Source organism: Anomaloglossus baeobatrachus, chromosome 5, assembly GCF_048569485.1.
Source record: "Anomaloglossus baeobatrachus isolate aAnoBae1 chromosome 5, aAnoBae1.hap1, whole genome shotgun sequence".
Lineage (NCBI taxonomy): Eukaryota > Metazoa > Chordata > Amphibia > Anura > Aromobatidae > Anomaloglossus > Anomaloglossus baeobatrachus.
The window spans coordinates 380,438,925-380,462,126 of NC_134357.1; the positions used below are offsets into that span (position 1 = coordinate 380,438,925).

The window sequence follows — 23,202 nt, forward strand, 5'->3', positions numbered from 1 at the left end:
CGACGAGCATTTCGGCAGTGCCAATGATTGAGAAGGTGTTGCCTAAATAGTGAATAACCCCATTAAATCCAGTCTCTAGTCATAGGACAAAGATCCAGCAGCCAGCATGTTTCATGTTCCCAGCTCATGGAAGGGGTGACATCCATAACAGGTAAAGGCATAGTAGACGCAAGGACTCATGGAGGTTCCTGCCCTCTGTTGAGTTATAAAGTGAACCCTTAGGAGAGGCATGTAGGAGGGCAGTCTGTGGCTCCTTACAAACTCATAGTGGCATGGCGGAGAACACTGCGCTGTCTTCTGTCTCCTTGGTGCAACCAACCTGGTGGTAACTCCCAATGTGGTCTGCCCCAAATTGAGAGCCACAAATTAATAAAGCCATTGAATGGTGATGTCTGTGTTCTACAAGCAGAATCGAAAAAGTACATAGGTTATACTTGTTTTTTTGACATGAGATCACCTATTTGTGACATTGGAGATATTACGATGAATCAGAAGACACATTGTGGTGAATTTTGGCTTGGACGGTGAATGTACAATAATTTACCAAGTTATATATTTTCAAGAGGAACATATAATAATGAACTGAGGAGGATTGCTCACAAGGCCAATATAAGAGTAGGATGGACAATGTGTAAAAGTTTGACATGAGTTGTCAATGTCACATCTCTACGTATAGGTGACCGTACGGATTTACTCCTCCACAGTATAACACAAGCATAGTATTCCCAGGCAGGAAAACTCCTGTGCAACTGGACTGTGACAGCTTTAGTGCTAATCTGTGTTGTTCTTTAGGCTGGCTGCAGCAGTTCCAATTTCAAGATGGGAGGGGCCCCCTTTTTACCTCCCAGAATTAAAAACCTGCACGGACCTCAGTGCTCTTCAAACCAAGGCTAGGCAAGAGAAGGTGGACAGACTATACAGTAAGGAACCCCTATTCGCACTTATGTTGCTGGCTGCAGCTTGACTTAGTGGGATGATGTATGTGACAGATGCCTGGATGCAGGGATACTGATGGCTTTATATTTGGGGGGGACAATTTCTAATGCATGTATGAATGGTTTTACAGTCATTTACTATTGATGTATCGGTGACATAGTCCATAGCGCTGTACACAGGTTGTATTCATGAAGTTTTTGAGAATGTGTATAATCCATTGCACTGATGGGGTCAGGATTGTACAGTCTGCCCCAGCAGGATGCTACGACACTCACGAATTCCTCATTGGTCCAGGCGTAATAAAGGCTCAGATAGGAAGCATTTAAATACATGGAGATGCTTTGGAAACAGTACTTCATTAATGAGTCTTTGATCCCCGTTCTTGGCAGGCAGCATGACATTATTTGCCTCTGTTTTCCCTGCGCTAGTTACAACCTGTGAACCTGTAACAATGTACAATTATTTTAGGACATTGTTTTAGGAACTTGTAATTTAGCAAATAGGGAAAACATAAAGGCTTTGGTATTTTGTTGGATTACAAAGCCCAGCCGTTTGCAATTTAGAAATCCAATTATTAATGCTTCCAAGAATTAAACTTTCCTTAACCAGTTATAGGACTACAAATCCCAGAAAGTACAACAAATAGATTCTTAAAGGGAATCTGTCACCAGGTTTTTTCTCCCCCATCTGAGAGCAGCATAATGTAGAGACAGAGACCCTGATTCCAGCGATGTGTCACTTACTGAACTGTTTGCTGTCATTTTGATAAAATCAAGGTTCCTTTGCTGCAGATCTAGCAGTTATATAGAGCTCATGAATATGCTGGACTATCTGACACACACCAAGTAGTCCTCTAATGATAATCTACTGCTGATTAAACAGTGATTTTTATCAAAACTACACTAAGCAACCTATTAAGTGACACATGGCTGGAATCAGGATCTCTGCCCCTACGCTATGCTGCTCTCAGATTCGGTGGCAAAAACTGGTGACCGATTCCCTTTAAGTAGCCTTTCTCCTATATTCAACTATGAGATTACTGAGTGTACCTATAAGTGGCAGACTGCATTCTGTGGACTGGCACATTTTATATAGTTATTATGTGACATTTTTACCCATTTTTTATTGTTTTTTTTCCCCCAATGAGTAAGTGAATGTAAATTGTTTTCTGGGAAATGCAATTACCTATATAACGTTAGAAGAATATATATATTATATCCAATTGTCAGACACAGAGCCATATACACTGGCGACCTTGTGTAGTATTATTAATGAGCTGTGCATTCTACACCTTTGTAGTCTCCATGTCTGTTTACTCTCATGATTGAAATGCCCATTTACTCCATCATAACCTGAAGCTCTGATTTTCCCTGACTATAGGGTGACACGAGAACATAAGTGGTTCCTTACAATGAGTATATATAATGTATATACAATACAAGCCATGCAGCTATTGGTGGCTATAGAGGTTAAATCTGCAAAAAATTCGATTTCTACTACATTTGTGTGTATATATCGCTTTTTAAAATCAACCACTTCTTACAGGGAATGTTTAAAATTTGGACCCCTTTACTATTTCTGGAATGTTGACCCTCTCGGTTGTCTTAAGTTTTTTACAGAAAATGTTAACACCCCAGCTGTCTTCTTCTTAGGTATATAGACAGTTCACCCAAACAGGAGTGATTTATCTGCATAGGATTGAATAGGGTCTATTATCAGCAGGGCTCTGTAAATAGCTGCCTAGGACTGGAAACACTTTCAAGACTAAATTTTAAAAGAGGTGTAACCATGGCAACTATTTGCATTTAACTTTCATTAGCTAGTGCTAATATTTGTAACTTTTACCAGGATGTAGTCTTATCATTGGTGGGGATGATGATGGCTAATTCATAGAAGAATAGTTATCACTTTAATTAATAGACCTAAAAATAAATTATACACAATCCATCAACTGTGTGCGTCATGACTATGCTAAATTTAATTGGTTACTAACGTTTCAGAAAACTTTGCATGAATCATTAGTACAAGTAAAGATGAGAAAATGATTTTTCTCCACTTATGAGCCACTTTTTTGTTTCCCCGTGTCTCTTGAATTCATAATTTGCTCAGAAACGCCAAAATCCAATATAAGACTGGAAAGACTTTCAACTTACTGAGGAATCAAGTTACACGCGGTCTATTAACAGGGGAAAGGAAAAGGGAGGAAAGCGAAGCAGTTGTAGAGGGAAAGAGAAGAAAAGAGACACACAGAAAAGGTGCTGCTTCGTCATACTACGTTTTCTATTGAGTGCTAGAGTAAATGTCGCGGGCGGAGGAGGGGACGCTGCGCTCTCCCACTGCTCGGGTCCGGCTGCCGCTGCTGCTGCGGCCTGCTGCTGCTCGGTGGCTCGAGCGATGGGCCGGATCCCGGGGACTCGAGTGGAGCTCCTCGCCCGTGAGTGAAAGGGGTTTGGTTTTTGGGATAGTTTATTGTCCGTGACGCCACCCACGGTTGTGGTGATTGTATGGACACCACCGCTGCTCTGTATGGGGATCCCGGGAGCGGTGACAGGGAGCAGCAAAGTTGTTGGTTCTCCCCTCCATGGGTAGGGTGTGGTCGGCCCGGGGCCCAGTGATGAGTTGGGGGATGAGGGATGGCGGGGCCGGTGCAGGGCTTAGTGGGGTGCAGAGACGCGGGGGCAGCGCTGTGCCTCACGGCACTGTGGTACTCACTCAGCCTGAGACGGGGACACAGTTCTCGGTAAAACACACGGCTGGAAAGACGGTTCCCACGGACGGCTGCGGTTGCTTTTCCCCAGTAGTTGACGGTGACGGTCCCTTTTCCTGCACCTAAGTCTATGTTGGTAGTGATGGGTTCCCACCGGTAACCCGCTCCCCGGCTTGGATATGTGCCGAAGGAGTCCCTCTTTGCCTGCAGGCAGTGGCCCTGAGAAACTGGTGCCTTGGCGGTGGCGGTGTCTCTCTCTAACGGTTGGACTGTTGCCTTCAATCGGGACTTGGTTGTTGGGAGACCCAGAGGTCCCCTTCACTGACGGATTTGGCAAATTCACGGCGACTCCTAGCCTTGCCGGGATCCGAAAGGCCCCTGCCAATGGTGCTGGCTTCTCTTCGTATACCGCTCCGGTACCGCCGGGCCACCACCCGTCCACGGTCCTTTCGGCAACCTCCAAGCAGCCTCTCCTGCAGACGGTCACCGCCGTCTGCTAACCTTGCTGTTCTCAGTCGGGGGCACACACCCGGACCAACTTCAGGCTTTCTCAACTGTCAATTTCTCTTCCACCTTTACTCCTCTCACTTGCTCCTCTCACTTTGAACTCCAAACTGATCTGCCTGGTTTTCCCGCCTCCAGGGCTGTGAACTCCTCGGTGGGTGGAGCCAACCGCCTGGCCCACCCCCTGGTGTGGACATCAGCCCCTGGAGGAAGGCAACAAGGATTTTTGTGTAGCTTTGGTGTACCTATCCGGGGTGTAGGGTGTGGTGGTGTCATGACCTGTTACCCCTGGCTTGCCCAGGGCGTCACATTCCCCTTTAGCAAAATGCAGACCGTCCACGGGCTGCCCGTCCAACACCGGTTTTATTTTTCTGAAAAGATAAAAAAACACAAGACAAGTATAATAACTTCATCCCACAGCAGGAGGCACTTTTCTTTAACGTTACGGTAACATTTTAACGGTTGCTGCTGCCGCTCTCTCCCACCCAAGTAACCTGGCCCTGATGCTGCCTCTAAGAAACAGGCAGCACCCCTTGACCCCAGTCCTGAACCAGTTACCCGAGTGGGATCTGTCCTTCCCCTCCAGAGGGTAGCCACCGGTTCCGGTGGTGGCTGGGCCCCAGCCTGCTCCACTGCGGGCCCTCCCTCCAACCTGCCTCTCCGGAGTCGGTAACGGTTAGCTGCAACAACAATATTTTTATTTACAAGCCACTAACGTTTGTGGTTGCCCTGCAAGTTCTCGGGCCTGTTCATAGGAGTTCCTATGCATAAACTGTGGATGGTCCCCACGGGGACAACGGTGCCGGCAACGGCCGGTTCAATCACGGTGCTGACAATCAGGTTACTCCATCGGTTGATCACTTTCATCTTTTGCAAAACTTTCAACCTTTAAACACACACAGTGGTGGTCCCAACGGGGACGGTGCAACGGTGCTCCGCTGCCATCACTCAGAGTCCTCGACATCACCTGAGGGAGGGGGCTCGGCGCCCACACGGGACTCCTGGCTGCCCCTTAACTTGGCATCCAGCGCGAACCACCCCCTCTCCCCACAGTGCCGGGTGTACTGAATTATGTCGCCCGGCATCAGGTTACGACCGGGGTGCTCCTCTGGCAGGTGAGCATTCACATCCCGCCGGGCTATAAACACTTCGGCCTCCAGGCCCGGTTCATAAATAAATCCATAGCCCCGGCGGACATCAAACCGCCTCACCTGCCCTTCATACAGCGGGCCCCGGACCCGGAAGGTAGCTTGTCACAGGCTCTCCTTCTCCCGGATCGTACGGGCCACCATCTCTGCCTTCTTTCTTTCTCTCTCACCGATTTCCAGGCCCAGCGGTACCGGCTCCCTGTCCCAATACGGCGCTGCTGCGAGCTCCGGCGCACGGGTCGGGCCCCGCGAGACCTCTCGGACGCTGTCCACTACTGTTGATCTTGGCGGCAGGTCCCGCGGTGTCTTGGCCTTGGACGCCGCCTTTGCAGCGGCAACCCGGCGCAACCTCAGCCGAGGTGTGGGGGATGGGCACAGGGGCTTTCCGCGGCTGGGCCTTCGGCACAGAGCGGGCTGTCGGCTCCGGCTCGGGGGACGCCTCCGGTTCAGACCTCGGGGCTTTCCCCGGCAGCACCTCCGGTCGACTACGGGCTCCGGCTACAGGTCGGCCCGCTGGGGTGGGCATGCTGGGTATCGCTACCGGTTGCGGTGGTAGCGGGCCTAGTGGCGGGGTCACGGCTTCCGAGACGGGTGGCGAGGGAGGCAGCAGGGTGAGAGGGTTTAGACCGGGTCCCGCAGCCGCGATGACCGACCCTTCAAGGGCATCAGGGCGTGGGTCACTCACCCTCCCTTCCTCAGCTTCCTCCTCGCGTCTCCGCACAGCCGCTATTACCTCCGTCATGTCGGTCTCCTACTCCTCCATGAGGAGCTGCATTTTGACCTGCAGCCTCTGGTAGAGCTGCGCGGTCCGGATCTCCACCCACGCCGCGGTCCCAGGCACGGGGCTACGGTGCTTCGGGACGGCATCCACATGTTGCTGGCGGCTTCTCCCAGGAACAAGATGGCTGCAGAGTCCTGGCGTCCCTGCTTTTATAGCCGCGGCTACATGCACTCAGTCGCCATTTCGTCCCCCTTAGCCTCTTTCCAAACCCCTCCTCTATCGGGGCGGGGTTTTGGCCTTCGCGCCTCCGCTACTCGAGAAGACGCTCGAGCGGGAACTCTTCACGCCAAAGATGGCGACTTCTGAAATTTTCCGGCCGGACACCTCCGGCGGTAACAAGGCGCACCTCTACCCAACGGCAGAGCGGTAAGATCCTGTTCGTGTTTATTGTCCGTGACGCCACCCACGGTTGTGGTGATTATATGGACACCACCACTGCTCTGTATGGGGATCCCGGGAGCGGTGACAGGGAGCAGAAAAGTTGTTGGTTCTCCCCTCCGTGGGTAGGGGGTGGTCGTCCCGGGGCCCAGTGATGAGTTGGGGGATGAGGGATGGCGGGGCCGGTGCAGGGCTTGGTGGGATGCAGGGATGCGGGGGCAGCGCTGTGCCTCCCGACACTGTGGTACTCACTCAGCCTGAGACGGGGACACAGTTCTCGGTAAAACACACGGCTGGAAAGACGGTTCCCACGGACGGCTGCGGTTGCTTTTCCCCAGTAGTTGACGGTGACGGTCCCTTTTCCTGCACCTAAGTCTATGTTGGTAGCGATGGGTTCCCACCGGTAACCCGCTCCCCGGCTTGGATATGTGCCGGAGGAGCCCCTCTTTGTCCGCAGGTGCTGGCCCTGAGAAACTGGTGCCTTGGCGGTGGCGGTGTCTCTCTCTAATGGTTGGACTGTTGCCTTCAATCAGGACTTGGTTGTTGGGAGACCCAGAGATCCACTTCACTGACGGATTTGGCAAATTCACGGCGACTCCTAGCCTTGCCGGGATCCGAAAGGCCCCTGCCAATGGTGCTGGCTTCTCTTCGTATACCGCTCCGGTACCGCCGGGCCACCACCCGTCCACGGTCCTTTCGGCAACCTCCAAGCAGCCTCTCCTGCAGACGGTCACCGCCGTCTGCTAACCTTGCTGTTCTCAGTCCGGGGCACACACCCAGACCAACTTCAGGCTTTCTCAGCTGTCACTTTCTCTTCCACCTTTACTCCTCTCACTTGCTCCTCTCACTTTGAACTCCAAACTGATCTGCCTGGTTTTCCCGCCTCCAGGGCTGTGAACTCCTCGGTGGGCGGAGCCAACCGCCTGGCCCACCCCCTGGTGTGGACATCAGCCCCTGGAGGAAGGCAACAAGGATTTTTGTGTAGCTTTGGTGTACCTATCTGGGGTGTAGGGTGTGGTGGTGTCATGACCTGTGACCCCTGGCTTTCCCAGGGCGTCACATAAACATAAAGGTATTTCTGCTTCTGACAGTGTGTTATAGAGAGATAAAAAAGAATAGATGTTAGTGATCCAGCACTTTTCTTTTAACAGCCTTGATTCAACACCACCTCAAGCCATGGAGACTTGATGGATGAACGCTCTGTAGGAAGATCAATGTTGTGCAAGCCTAGATAGGTCCACCAGGGTCTTCTCTGCCATTTTCTTTATAGTATCCAGCAATCAGGTTGCTAGTCTTCATCTTCACCTTGTACCTTCTATCCTTCCGACCATGATGTCCTTCTCCAGTGATTGCTCTCTTCGTATGATGAGTCCAAAGTAGGCAAGTCTTAGCTTGGTGATCCTTGCTTCAAGTGACATGTCTGCCTAGATTTGTTCCAAAATTCGTTTGTTTGTTCTTCTTGCCATCCATGGTATTGGTAACATCCTTCTCCAGCATCACATTTCAAAGGCGTTGATTCTTCTTCTGTCTTGTATTGTCTTGTTTCTGTATCCCAGATCAATAAAAGAAATCCAACTTGATGGAGGACGCCATTTAAAAATACAAAGGATTAAACAATCAGCAAAGTCCACAGTATGTGACACCTTATGCATTTCGGACAAGTATCCTTAATCATAAACGAGTAAGGTATCACATGCCTTGGACTTTAGCTGATCTTTTAATCCTTTGTATTTTTAAAAGAAATTCTAAATAAAATTGCATAATTTTTATTCATCTGGTGCTGGATCGCTAACTTCTATTCTTTCCTGCTCAATCGTGGATACCAGCCCTGAAGATCCGTGCATCTAATCTCAGAATATATGGTATTGTGGTGAGCTGATACCCCTTTTTTCTTTTTTCCTTTTTGCAGAGAGATAGTGGAGCAGGATCACCTTTTTTTCTTTGTGTACTGTCTATGGGAAACATAATAACAGCTAGTCTCTACCCACTAGCTCAGGGTAAACTTACACTTGAGAATCTACAAAGGAAAAAACTAGTGTACAATTCAGGTTGCAAGTCATGTAATGGCCCCAATAGTTCTAATTAGAGATGAGTGAACCTTTGGAGGTTCGATTCGCAGAGCACATTCGAACCTTAGATAAAGTTGGGTTTGTGACTTTGATTTGATCCGAACCTCAATGAAAGTCAGTAATTGGGCAGTTCATGCATTCACCTACATGTAGCCAGCCATAACTAGAGCACTTCTGGTGAAGGGTGGGCAGTGTTTTCAAATTTTTCTTTTTTTTTGTGTCCACATTAGATCCGATAATGCTGATTTTACCCCCAGTGCAAGCCGTTCAAACACTGCAGATGGTTCGCACAGAGCTGAGCATCACTCATACCCAAGCACAGCTCTGCACACTTGAGTGGTTTGCACTCGTAACTCACTCAAACTTCGAACCCGAACTTTGGGTTTTTTTGGTAGCCGGTTTCCAAACTCGAACCTCAAACCTCAGGTTCGCTCATCTCTAGTTCTAATACTCATGTGTTCTGTTGTACTCACAACAGTTTATTGTGAAACGTCATATGATTACAAGTGCACTTAACTGGCCTCTATTGTGAGCTACACATCTAACAAAGACATCTATGAAATATAAAGCATTCTAAATTCATATGTGCTAAGATCTCATATACAAATGTTAAAATTAGAGTTAAAGGGCTTGGACTATAGTAAGTGTTTGGCATCCAACTGAAATGGACTTAAAGAAGGAATATTTGGAGCTGTTAGCCTGTAAGTAAGCCAGCAATGCTGGTAAGCTGAAAGCAGCAGGCCAACAGAACATTCTTTACAATGCACCTCCCAAAGCTTCTACTTAGGATGCCAGGAATAGTAGACTGTCCCCCAAATGCTGGTTTGGTTTCCTGAGTAGAAAGTAATATTATGATCTTTGGAGAAGAGGTTTCTAGTGTAATTGCACATTTTCGGATAATTGCTTGAATTGATTAAAGAGTGACAACCATTATTCTAAGCACCAAGTGCCCAAAGTGGGTTTCACTGCCCATTTGTAGCCATATATAACTATATCATGGATGATTTAAAGGTCAATGAGATAAACCTCACTTCACCCTTTTCCTCCACAAACCAGGTATGGGCATGTAGGTCTTCTAATGTACACCGATGAGCAAAATAGTAACAATGTTTTGAACTTTTGACTTTCATGCTCCATATCTCACCATCCAATACAGCTTTGAACGTGAAACTAACATTTTCTACACAATTATCTTGGTTATCTCATACATACATACATTTGACTTGCAAATATTTATATGCAGATTCTGCTCATGTCACTGCATTGTTACTGTTCTGCTTCTAAAAATTAAAATTTTTAGTATTTTGTATATCCACTTTTTGCTTTTAACACTGCCTGAATCATACTGGGCATGCCCTTCATCAGATTCAAGCATGTCTCTACCAAAATCTGATCCCGTGTCTTTTACATGGTCCGAATGTTAGTGCATCCCGGTTAACTCACTTGGGTATGTATACAACTTTTTCTTCAACTATACCCACACATGGTCGTTTGAGGTTGAGGTCTAGAGGCTGTGCCAATTGCTGGGGCCAATCCAGCACCTCTTCCTCACTGTCATTGAACCATTTCTTCTCCAATCTCAACGTATGCTTTGGGTTGTTGTCCTGCTGGATCACTATGTCGTCCTTTTCATACCCATAGTAGTCGAGTGTACAAAGTATCTCATCTTGTAGGATACTCCCATATAGCTCAGCATTGAAACCACCATCATTCCTGGTCAAGCACCCAACGCCTTTGGCTGTGAAACAACCCAATATCATCAGGCTTCCTCCACCGAACGGGACAGTTCCTTCAATTTCTTGATCTATTAGCCCTTTTTTCCCTTGTTTCTTCCAGACACTATTGCAACCATCAGAGCCTAGTCTATTGACTTTCATCTCATTGCTCCAAATCATCCATTTAAAATATTCTACTGGCCACTCTTAGTTTTTTGCAAAATCAGGCTGGGGCTTCTTATAACTATATTGAAGTCGAGGCTTCCTTACCTTCTTTTGGGCCACCATTCTATACTTCTATACTTGTGTAACCTGCGTCGCATGATGCTTGCATGGATGTCTGTGATCTCACTATTACAAAGCATACAAGCCACTTCCAGTGCTGTGTTTGTCACTTCAGAACGGATAGACCTTGTAATGAACCGATTGTTGACTCCGATATTTTGCCTGGACATCCACCTCTTGGCTTTTGAACAGATGGGCAGACTTTATTTCATATTCTTCCAACTGCCATCGCACTCACATGATGCGTTTACCAATTTTCTTGGCTGAGAGACCACTATCGATGAACTGGATGATGCTGTTTCTCTTTTCCTGGGAAATCATTTTCATGGCTGCTCATCAATGCCAACCAATGACCTTTCACTTGGCAATCAACCTAGCAACACAATGAATTATTAGGCAATGTGAGAACAGGGCGTAATTTGTAGTATACAAGAAGAAATATATTTTTCCACCACCAGAAGCAAAACAGTAACAATGCAGTGACATTTCAAGTATCTGCATAACGAATGATATGCTAAATACCTAAAAGACAATTTTTTTCTATGAGACAGCAAAGGTGATTGTATAAAATGACATTAGTCTCACATTCAAAGCTGTAGAGAATGGTGAGATATGAAGCTTGCAAGTCAAACGTTCAAAACATTGTTACTCTTTTCCTTTCCAATGTAAAACTATCAAAATGTTTATATTTTCTATCTGTTGCTGCATTTTTGAAGAAATAACCTTTTAATTTTATTGATAGTTCACCGATATCCTTGCCTGGTGCCTGACATCACACATGGTGTGAGCTATCAATCAAGCTAAACAGGATGCTGGTGAGCAGGGCACCTATCTCAGAAGGCAGAGTCAGGAAGTGCTCTTTCACACCCAGAGCACTTAACACTCAATTTCATGTAAATGAAATGCTAATTACTTGGGAATGCAGCAATACATAGAAGATATAAGGATTTCAGTGGATCTAGTGGATTTACATTTCAAACACAAGTACAACCATATATGAGGTTAAGGGGGAGTGATTCTCCAGATATCTTTAAACAAAATCATAGTTTATCAACATCTAACTTATCACTGAAACTTATTATGTAAGATTACCTTGTGAGTGGCGGTATGACAACTTGCTGCAGCAGAAGTCTCCTTCACCTGCTCTGCCTTCTGTTGGATAAAACATACAGTTAGGTCCAGAAATATTTGGACAGTGACACAAGTTTTGTTATTTTAGCTGTTTACAAAAACATGTTCAGAAATACAATTATATATATATAATATGGGCTGAAAGTGCACACTCCCAGCTGCAATATGAGAGTTTTCACATCCAAATCGGAGAAAGGGTTTAGGAATCATAGCTCTGTAATGCATAGCCTCCTCTTTTTCAAGGGACCAAAAGTAATTAGACAAGGGACTCTAAGGGCTGCAATTAACTCTGAAGGCGTATCCCTCGTTAACCTGTAATCAATGAAGTAGTTAAAAGGTCTGGGGTTGATTACAGGTGTGTGGTTTTGCATTTGGAAGCTGTTGCTGTGACCAGACAACATGCGGTCTAAGGAACTCTCAATTGAGGTGAAGCAGAACATCCTGAGGCTGAAAAAAAAGAAAAAATCCATCAGAGAGATAGCAGACAAGCTTGGAGTAGCAAAATCAACAGTTGGGTACATTCTGAGAAAAAAGGAATTGACTGGTGAGCTTGGGAACTCAAAAAGGCCTGGGCGTCCACGGATGACAACAGTGGTGGATGATCGCCGCATACTTTCTTTGGTGAAGAAGAACCCGTTCACAACATCAACTGAAGTCCAGAACACTCTCAGTGAAGTAGGTGTATCTGTCTCTAAGTCAACAGTAAAGAGAAGACTTCATGAAAGTAAATACAAAGAGTTCACATCTAGATGAAAACCATTCATCAATTCCAAAATAGACAGGCCAGAGTTAAATTTGCTGAAAAACACCTCATGAAGCCAGCTCAGTTCTGGAAAAGTATTCTATGGACAGATGAGACCAAGATCAACCTGTACCAGAATGATGGGAAGAAAAAAGTTTGGAGAAGAAAGGGAACGGCACATGATCCAAGGCACACCACATCCTCTGTAAAACATGGTGGAGGCAACGTGATGGCATGGGCATGCATGGCTTTCAATGGCACTGGGTCATTTGTGTTTATTGATGACATAACAGCAGACAAGAGTAGCCGGATGAATTCTGAAGTGTACCGGGATATACTTTCAGCCCAGATTCAGCCAAATGCCGCAAAGTTGATCGGACGGCACTTCATAGTACAGATGGACAATGACCCCAAGCATACAGCCAAAGCTACCCAGGAGTTCATGAGTGCAAAAAAGTGGAACATTCTGCAATGGCCAAGTCAATCACCAGATCTTAACCCAATTGAGCATGCATTTCACTTGCTGAAATCCAGACTTAAGACGGAAAGACCCACAAACAAGCAAGACCTGAAGGCTGCGGCTGTAAAGGCCTGGCAAAGCATTAAGAAGGAGGAAACCCAGCGTTTGGTGATGTCCATGGGTTCCAGACTTAAGGCAGTGGTTGCCTCCAAAGGATTCGCAACAAAATATTGAAAATAAAAATATTTTTTTTGGGTTTGGTTTATTTGTCCAATTACTTTTGACCTCCTAAAATGTGGAGTGTTTGTAAAGAAATGTGTACAATTCCTACAATTTCTATCAGATATTTTTGTTCAAACCTTCAAATTAAACGTTACAATCTGCACTTGAATTCTGTTGTAGAGGTTTCATTTCAAATCCAATGTGGTGGCATGCAGAGCCCAACTCGCGAAAATGGTGTCACTGTCCAAATATTTCTGGACCTAACTGTAATTAAGCCCAACTAGTTTGGCGTTTACCACTGAAGATAAACTGATCACCAATAAATTAACAGATTTGTTCTTGATGTGCTTTAATATTTCCAGAACTTCATGTCCAGTTATTCATGGGAATTTACTATTTTCTTAAATCGAATCTATATTTGTGGGGGTTCATTTAAAGGGGTTTTCCACTATAGGCAATCAATTTTTGCTGAAACATCTTCTAGAAATAATTTATCTTTAGACTTTAGTGCCCATTTTTTTGTGGCATGCAACTTTTGCATATAAGGCCCCATGTGTGATTACAGAGACTGCATCTATGTTGTGTCTGACCCAAGCCTCACCATTATTTGTGTAGCATCAGAAGGATTCAGTCATTTTATTGTTTAGCAGCTACTTTATTAAGGGTGATGGGTTCATCGTTGAGCTTCCTCTTACTATCTGTAACGCTCAGACAAGGAATGTCTAGTGCACGGCACAACACAGAGGTTACAATGGGGGATGGAAAAGTGTAGGAAGGCCCTTATGGTTGGGAGAGAGGAGACGGCTCACCACCTAACACTAACCTAAGTCTGCTCCCAGAGCTCCCTAACATCCCTAATCAGGTCCTTCCCCCTGTTGCTGTCACATGCCTAGTCCAGTGCTGTCCCTCCACTCACCCTGGCTAGTGTGAAGGCTGGTAAGTGCACTAGATGTCACCACTACCGTAATAAAACACAGAGGAAGGAAGACAGACAGGGGGGCATAGACAAAAGGATATGCACCATCTCTTGCAACCGGACACCGGGGCTACAGGAGACAAGAGATCAGCAACTTCACTGCTGCAGTCTAACACCAGGGCTGCAAGCAGCACAGCTGCAAGAGCTTCAACTGGTTTCCTCCTTCAACAGTGACTAATTCAGAATGATTTCTCTTTCTCTAGCCGGCAACAGGTGATGGGACATGTGACTATTTAAAGGGAATGGGAGTGGTCACAAAGTGGTTGATCCTGAGATGAACTAATAAGAAACTGCCAGGAAGGAAAGAGTCTTTAAATCTTGCTGCACTAAAAGGAAGAAAATACGTTTAATATCCAGAGTCTCACTAGGCAATGTGAGACTCAGATCCCAAATTTGTCACCCTAGAACAGGAGACCCTCATGACATTATCACTCTCCAGTCAATCTTTCAGATGTCCATCAATATTTTTTTACTAAAACCTTGTGCAAGTGAACAGGCAGCACCTATCAGCTATAAAGTGTGGGAGAGCCCTTAAAAAGGGGCCAATTCCCTGCAGTGCCACTACAGAAAAAATGAAGCATTGCAGATCACATGGCAATGAATTGGCTGTCTATGTTATAAATGGATGTACTGGGCATATCGGAGCAAGATCCACAGATTGTAGCTCTCTACTAGATAATGATTCTCAATCGGTTAGACTTCTCTATATTAACCTGCATTTTCCTAAAAATATATTTGAAAATGGGTTTTCTCATCGAGAAAACTCCTCTAATAAATCAGGCAGATGTTACTCTGGCCACCTTCTTTTTACATAGCTAATGACTTGTTGGATACTATGTGTCACTAATAGGGACTCATTATGGTACATTGTACATTTGCACTTTTGACCTCTGTTAGTAAATAATCACCCATGTTTGACATTTGTCACCGAACATTTGTCACCTATCATGCAAGTATACAACATGCTTCCCATTATTTTTTTTGCTCCTGTATGAATAGCAGGATTTATTAATGAAGATGATGATATTGATGAGGATGACGACAATGAAGGTAATGGTGGTCATGATGAACCTGAAGAAATAGAGAAACTGGCAGCAGAGTTATATGGGCATTAATACAATAAGAATAACCTTCACAAAATGCAGTACATTTGAAAATGAACAGAAAATTCTTTTAGAAATTAAAACCTGGAAAGACAAAAAGTGACATTCAATCTATTTGCTCAGATGTCTTTCATGGTCTGAATTATTTTCTCATATGGAGCAGGGAAGGTTTAGTGAACAGTTGAATTTTATGTGCCGGGGTAAAAATAGCCGTTAGTATTGGTGTGGTTAGAAAGGGCGATTGTTCGATCGGATTGGAATGTAGGATTTGTAAAGCTATTTTACTGGGCAGAGAAGATGCTTGAATGCAGGTATTCAGATGTCTGTGCCACAGAGCCGCCCCTGTTACATGACCTCTATAATTTGCCTTTGTGGAAGAATTTTGACCTGTGGTCTAAGTGATTTAAATGTATAGTTTCTCCTGCAGAATAATATTTAGCTTGGGGCATCTGTAAAATGTGTAAAATGTTTGGTCTTCTTCATTACTTATTGGAGGTCAACAGCCAAGGTGACAGACTTCTGAATAGAACAATTCTCTCCCATAGGAAATAATGGTGTACGAGACTTGTATTTTACTATTCAAGAAAAGCTGTTCTGTTCAATTCCTAAATCCACATGGAGTAGCACCCCTCTGCTATTTCTCAACCAATCATTTTAGACAGTGTAGATACATGAGGCCCCCAAACTCTCCTTAAAGGGAACCAATCACCAGGATTTTCGTTTATAACCTAAAGCCAGTGCTATACTGGCACTATCAGGCTGAGTCTATACATACCTTTAGATGTCAGCTCGGACGTATGTTTTGAAACCCATAAAAGTAATGTTTATAAAATCATCAGCTTCTTGAGTGACAGCAGCTGAGGATCAGATAATATCTGGGGGTATGCATAGTTATCCCCGCCCTCTGTTAGAATTAGCATAAGTATTATACAAACAATTCACTTTTCACTTGCAGGACCCTTGTGAGGTCATACCCATGTGACCAGAAGGGGCGAGGCCTCAGCCAACAAAGCTGATACTACGACGCAACATTTTTCTGTTGACTGAGGCTCTGCCCCTTCTGGTCACATGGGTATGACATCACACAGGTCATGCAAGGGAAAAAGTGAATTGTTTGTATAATACTTATGGTAATTCTAACAGGGGGAGGGGATAACTCTGAATACCCTCCAGATATTATCTGATCCTCAGCTGCTGTCAGTCAAGAACCTGCCAATTTTATAAACTTTACTTTCTTGGGTTTCAAAACCTATACATCCGAGTTGACCACTACAGATATGTAGAGAATCAGCTTGATAGTGCCAGTATAGCACTGGCTTTAGGTTACATATGAAAATCCTGATGATTGGTTCCCTTTAAGGAGAGTCTAGGGGCCCCATGTATCTAAACTGTCTAAAAAAATCCTGTCTTTGTTGCTTATAGCAAATGATCAGAGCCAATTTCAAACAGTTTTGATAAAATGAAAGCTGCTTTGTGATTGTTTGCTGGAGAAATATTTTCTTTTAAATAGTTACATGAAGGACTGTCATGTTTTAGGGCCATGTTGACATTCCAGTTACCAGTATGAGAGTGTGGGAGAGATAACACCAAATTTAATGCACCTGCTCCTGACTCACACCTAAGATCTGTAACACTAATAAGTCACATATAGTGATGGGTGGATCCAGACTGTAAAAGTCCGTATTTGCGCAGTTTCAAAAGTATCCAGGAACCTCCAGCTATGACCACAGATAAACTGAGTGACATCACTGTTCATTGAACAGCTCAATCTCAGCCTGGAGCTCACAGCGGGTGGTCACGTTCTATGGTTGTGCGCTGTGCCTTCAGATGTAGCTGAGCTGGAACCGTTGTGGAACCTTGTGTGGATTTCTTCGGATCTTGGTGTATTGGGGTTAATAAATTGGTGAAAGAGGGTGGTGTTTTTTGTATTTTATTTAAAATATAGGATTTTTGGGTGTTTGTGTTTATTTTCATTTACATATTAATAATGGGGGTCTCATAGACACCTCCCATTACTAATCTAGGGCTTAGTGGCAGCTGTGAGCTGTTATTAACCCCTTATTACCACAATTGCAACCACAGCAGAGCAATCAAGATGAGCTGGGTAAAGTTCTGGGATTATCGCATCTAATAGATGTGACAATACTGGGCGGCTGCAGGCTGCTATTTTTAAGCTGAGGGGCCCAATAAGCATGGGTCTTCCCAGCCTGAGAATACCATCTCCCAGCTGTTGGTATTATCATGACTGGGTATCAAAAGTGGGGGGACCACATGCAATTTTTTTTATAATTTATTTAAAATGAAAAAAAGAAAATGCATGCATTTCCTCTTATTTTGATACACAGTCAAGATAAGCATATGGCTGGGGGCTGCAGCCTGCAGCCAAATGCTTTATTTGTGCTGGGTATCATAATATGCGGGTACCGTATGACAATTTTTGCTCTGGGAGCGGCCCTGGAAGTAGAGTGAGCAGCCCGCCAGCAGTTACAGCTGATCAGGAGACTTGGTAAGTATAGCGCGCTTGCTCTAATCCCCCTATTCCTTCTACCACCATTTTAAGCACCGGATTCTGGTCCCCATAGGCTTATATAGGGACCAGCATCCGGACAGATATCCGGGATCAATTTCGGGCCAGAACCGTTTTTCTTTTAAATCCGATTGATCCAGGATATCTGCGAGTCTGCCCATCACTAGTCACATCACTTCCTTAAGCCATGCAGACCAAATTGATGCAGTGTGCAGCATATGGTCTGAGTATTGACAGGCTGACCCCCCCCACACACACCTTTAACCTCTGTAGCAATGCTGGCAGCACTTATACTTCTATTTTAGAAGAACACCCTTTGGATATCACACTGAGCACATGCACGCAACTTCTTTGGTCGACCATGGCAAGGCTTGTGTGACGTCCTGGACTAGTCAGGTCGTCCCAGGTAGTCACACACACCTCACCCCCTCCCGATTAGGTGACATCAGTCAAAGTAAAAACCTTGTCACCACCCTCCAGGTTTGATGTCCACACCAGGGGCGGCGGAGCCAGGTGGTTGGCTCCACCCACCGAGGAGTTCACAGGCCTGGAGGTGGGAAAACACAGACACAAGTTCAAGTTGACAGTAGAGAGTAGCTTTGACAGTGAAGGAGGAAGGTTGGGTCCAAGGGCAGACCTGTGCCCAGGCCTGCCATAGACTACTCCGGTGGCTGGGTCGGAGCCCAGTTACCTTTGGCAAGGAGGCAAATGGTGGTGGCCGCCTGCAGGAGCTGGGATTACAGCCGGTGGAACCGTAGGGACCGGGGTCGGGCGATGGCCCGCCAGTACCGAACCGATTGGAAACCAGAGCACCAGGAGGGATACTCAGACCCACACGAAGCCCCGAACCGACAGGGCCGAGTCAAATCAACTGATTGTGGACTGGACTTAAGGACTTATCCCACACAAGACCTGTTAAAAGACAACAGCCCAACCATACAGGGTAAAGCCACCGCCAAGGCATAGAGACCCAAAGGGCCAGCGTCTGCGGGCAAACGGGCCCCTACAGCATATACAAGTCGGGGAGCGGACTACCGGTGTCTAGGCATAGGAGTCAAACATTTATACACAGAGGTTCAGGAGAAAGGCGGAAACCACCAACCTATACCGGGAGGCTGCTGGCCCCGTTCATCACTCCGTTTGGTTTACCGAGTGTATTGTGTCAGAGTGAGTACACCAGTGCCTTCGGGCCGCGCACCGCGCTGCATCGCACCAGCTTCCAACCCGCTCCCCCGCCTCAGCACCTCTCTCGGGCCCCCGGGACCATCGCTCCCCTACCCACGGAGGGGTCAACACCAAGCTGCGCAACAACGTCCCCGGGAGGCCTAGTTAACGGCAGCGGTGGTGTCCATCCATTCACCACAACCCGTGGGTGGCGTCACGAACTTACAATCCAAACCAAACAACTGCGGCCCCGGCCGTGGAACTCCTCACCCAAGTCTCCGCGTGTAGTGCCAACTCCCTTGCAGAGCGACGTGGCCCCCGGGTCCGTGAGAGGCTCGAGCCACCACCCGCAGTACGAGCACGGATCCAAGCGGCTCTGCGGTCGCAGCCGAGCCCGCGGGCGGTACACTTGTTCCGAGTTGAACATATCTTGTTAAACCACTGTATAGTCTTGGCCACCATGCTGCAGCTAAGTTTCAGGGTGTTAGCAATCTTCTTATAGCCTAGGCAATTTTTAGGTGAAGCAACAAGTTTTTTTTTTCAGACCCTCAGAGAATTCTTTGCCATGAGGTGCCATGTTGAACTTACAGTGACCAGTATGAAAGAGTGTGTGTGAGATAACATCAAATTCAACACATCTGCTCCCCATTCACAGCTGAGACCTGTTGTAACACTAATGAGACACATGACTCCGGGGAGGGAAAATGGCTAATTGGGCACAATTTAGCCATTTTCACTTTTGTTGTGTACTCACTATTGTTGCCAGCAGTTTAGACATTAATGATTGTGTGTTGGGTTATTTAAAGGGCACAACAAATTTACACTGTTACACAAGCTGTACATTAACTTTATTTACAAAAATGTGTGGGGTGTACTTACTTTTGCGATATACTGTATGATCCCCGATTAAAAAAATAACCACAATTTGCCCTTGAATACAAATATGTACCACACCATTAACTTATAACATTAAACAGCATTATCCTGTAATTACTCATTGAGCACCTTACATTGAAAATACAAATAAGCCATCATCTTGGGCCTCTCTATTAATTACAAATTAGTTAGCCACTTTTCCCTCACCGCATAAAAATATAAATTGAGTAGTCACTATGCGAGACCCTCACAAAAATATATATTCAGTAGCCATTTCACATCCGCCTTTGAATATATAAATCTATTCCCCACAGTAAACCTCCAATTCATTGACCACTGCCATCCACTTCACTACCCTCTATGCCCCCCAAATGTATTACCGACTGTGCTCGTACCACCCAATATATTACCCATTTTCCTCTCCACAATATATTACACACTGTGAATCTCTCTCCAATCCATTACCACTCACAGAGAAATGAAAATTAAAAAAAAAACAAATAAAAAAAGCAAACACTTAGCTGATGACAATCCTGGCGATTTCTTGCAACCCCACTTCTGTGAGGAACATAGGCCTCTTTTGGCCAGAATCCTGCTGAATGACCCAAGTGGCGCTATGACATTCTGTACTGATTCCATCATAGAAAAAGTGCTGGGCAGGGAGCCAGGGAAAGCTTCCTTCCTGGCACCTCTACTATATTCAATTTTGTCTGCATCCCTAACATGCTCATATATTTGCATATTGCAGGCATGGGGGTTGCAGGAAGCCATTTCTGGCCCTTTGCCTTGCCACCCTGAGTCAACAGTGGTACTTGAAACTATAATGGGGGTAATATAGTCAAAGGCCTTTGTCCCTGGGCAATTGTCCAGCTTGCACCTATTATATCACATGCATTGTGCGCTGTGAGGAGCAGTCATGTGATCGTAAATATGCAATATGCATACTCCTGGTCCGAATCCGACTACATCCAGCTGTGACCTCAGGTGAACTGACCTGAGGTGAACTCAATGACTTTCCCTCAGGTGAAGTCATTGAATTCAATGCTGGATTACAAGATTAGGCAATGCGTGCACATTGAGTATTTGGGTGCTGATATTTCTGCACCAAATCTCCATATGTTGTGCCCCTGAATACATCAGGGTGCCACAGGGTACTGCATCCTTACCCAGGGTGCAGGGCCTACCCCCCCCATGGTTCCAGGTACCCGGGAAATCGGTGTCATTCCCATATGCACCACAAATCCCAACCCACACCTCACACCATGACCTGTCAGACACACCAGTGGGTTGGCCTAACTGGTACAGGGCCACCCATTTAGGTGTCAGGAAGACTGGTGGAAGGGATGAGGAAAGAGAGAGAGAGCTCCCGAAGTGAGAGGAGCTAGAGTGTTAGCTACCGGGGGGCCAGTAAAGAGAAGTTGGGTCGCAAGAAGTGATCCAGGACCAGAGGAGTCAGTGACCGGGTTCAGGGACTGACAGAACTGACCGGTACCGAGCACGACGGGGTACAGGACCCTAGGTCAGGAGTCGATTCAACGTCCTGGCAATTAACCTGCAAAGGAAGGAGGCCTTCAGGGACTTTCCTAGGAGCTCAGAGGTTGAGGGCATCAGCACAACGAGGGGGACAGGGTTTTCCAGACAAAGTAACCCACTGAAGTCCCAAGTGCCAGCCCTTGAGAGCACAGCTACACTACACATAGTGAGCAGGGCCCCCATCAGCGTCAAGCCACGAGGACCACCAACGGACAACAAATTGTGCATGGCGGCCGGCTCCGAATCACTAAGTGACACTGGTGGGGCTGGGTACATGGACGGGCTCCCGGCAGCGGCAGCTGTACACAGAGACTTGGTTAAGAACAGTGTGTGCCTCAGTTTATCTCCGCCGTACAGTACATCAACCACCACAGTGAGTACACCTGCCTCTGCATGCTACCTCCCATCTCCCCTCATCACCCGAACACCGGGGCCTTCCCTACATGCGGAGGGATTGTCATCTTGCTGCTCCCCACCATCTGTCCCGGTCCTCCTCACAGCAGCGGCAGTACTCCCATTACCGCACCCTGAAGGTGGCGTCACGAACATTCCTCCCTTGTAAATAACCCCCCTTCATTGAGTGGCCGCTAAGCCCCGGATCCGGGGACCCTAGAGTCACAGCAATCCCGGATGCAAGCAGTTTGCCTGCTTAGGGGCAGCACACATATGCTGGCAAAAATGCAACCAAAATACATGTGTTTTTTTTGCCAGGAGCTGCAGGTTTGGTGCAGAAATATCTGCACTCAAATACTCAATGTGCATGCATTGCCTAATGTGGTTGTTCTAAACTGCATATGAAATGTATTAAAATAAATGTTAAAAAACAAAAAATATAAAATGTACAATTAGTTAGTATTTAATAATGTGAACAAAAATAAAAGAAAATGTTAAGCTATATTATTACTTGAAATAATGGAAATATAGAAATAATGTTATAAATTCATAGTCTCTTAACTATTTCACCAACTATATTACTAATATTTCTAAAAAATGCTATGTGTAAAAATAGATAGCAAAAATGAAGCTTAAAAACTAAAAAAGCTACATCTGGTATACTAACACTCCCTAAAATAACAAAAATGTGTTTGGCTTCAAGAAACAAAATACTCTCAATTAAACTAATTAAAGAGAACGTGTCAGTACAAAATGACCTATTATTTAAATAAGATTTTTTTAAAAAAAAAAATTTGATTTCATATATTTTTTTCAATTTTGCAAATCATTATCTATATTTAAAAAAAATCTTGACATTTTTATAAGTGACTAATATTAATTTTCTTTTCAGCAGCCACATGGACGTTGTCTCTGATTCATTTAAATCTATAGAAGTATTTTACAGGCATGCTCTAATCTAGAAAGGGTTTATTGTAAAGGGAAGTTATCAACAGTATATAGAGGCGCAGGCGTCATCTGTCGTAATCCTGCCTATAATGGTAATGATAGTGATAACAAGTGATCTGTATAAAGCAGGAAGTGGCAGTCTCGTATTAGGCTTTGTGGTCAATGTGCAAATTGTAAGATTTTGGAAATATTTTATAATGAAGCTAGTGACATGGAAAATGTTAAATTTAGGATAAAACCTGATTTCAACAATAGAAAGTTTTCTGATTAATTATTTCCTTTAAAATAAACTTGCAAAACGATTAATTCAATTATTACCAAAGCCCAAATGCTGTAGCATCCATAAAGCCTGCTTTACATGTTACGATTTCGCATACGATATCGTATGCGATCGTAACCGCCCCCATCATATGTGCGGCATGTTCAATTTTGTTGAATGTGCTGCACAAACTATTAACCCCCATCACACGTACTTACCCGTCAATACGACCTCGATGTGGGCGGCGAACGTCCACTTCCTGAAGTGGGATGGACGTTTGGCGTCACATCGACGTCACGCGGCAGCCGGCCAATAGAAGCGGAGAGGCGGAGATGACGGGACGTA

The 23,202-nt window shown here is 45.5% G+C and overlaps 1 protein-coding gene across 2 annotated transcripts in view; it reads left to right on the top strand.

Moving 5' to 3' along the window:
- The first annotated feature begins 853 nt into the window (after positions 1–853).
- The window catches only part of MATN4 (matrilin 4), an 81,079-nt gene continuing 58,730 nt past the window's right edge, over positions 854–23,202 (top strand). For both annotated transcript variants that reach the window (XM_075347637.1, XM_075347638.1), the window contains exon 1: positions 854–920. The gene's annotated coding sequence lies outside the window, so the exon portion shown is untranslated. The remainder of the gene's footprint in view (positions 921–23,202) is intronic.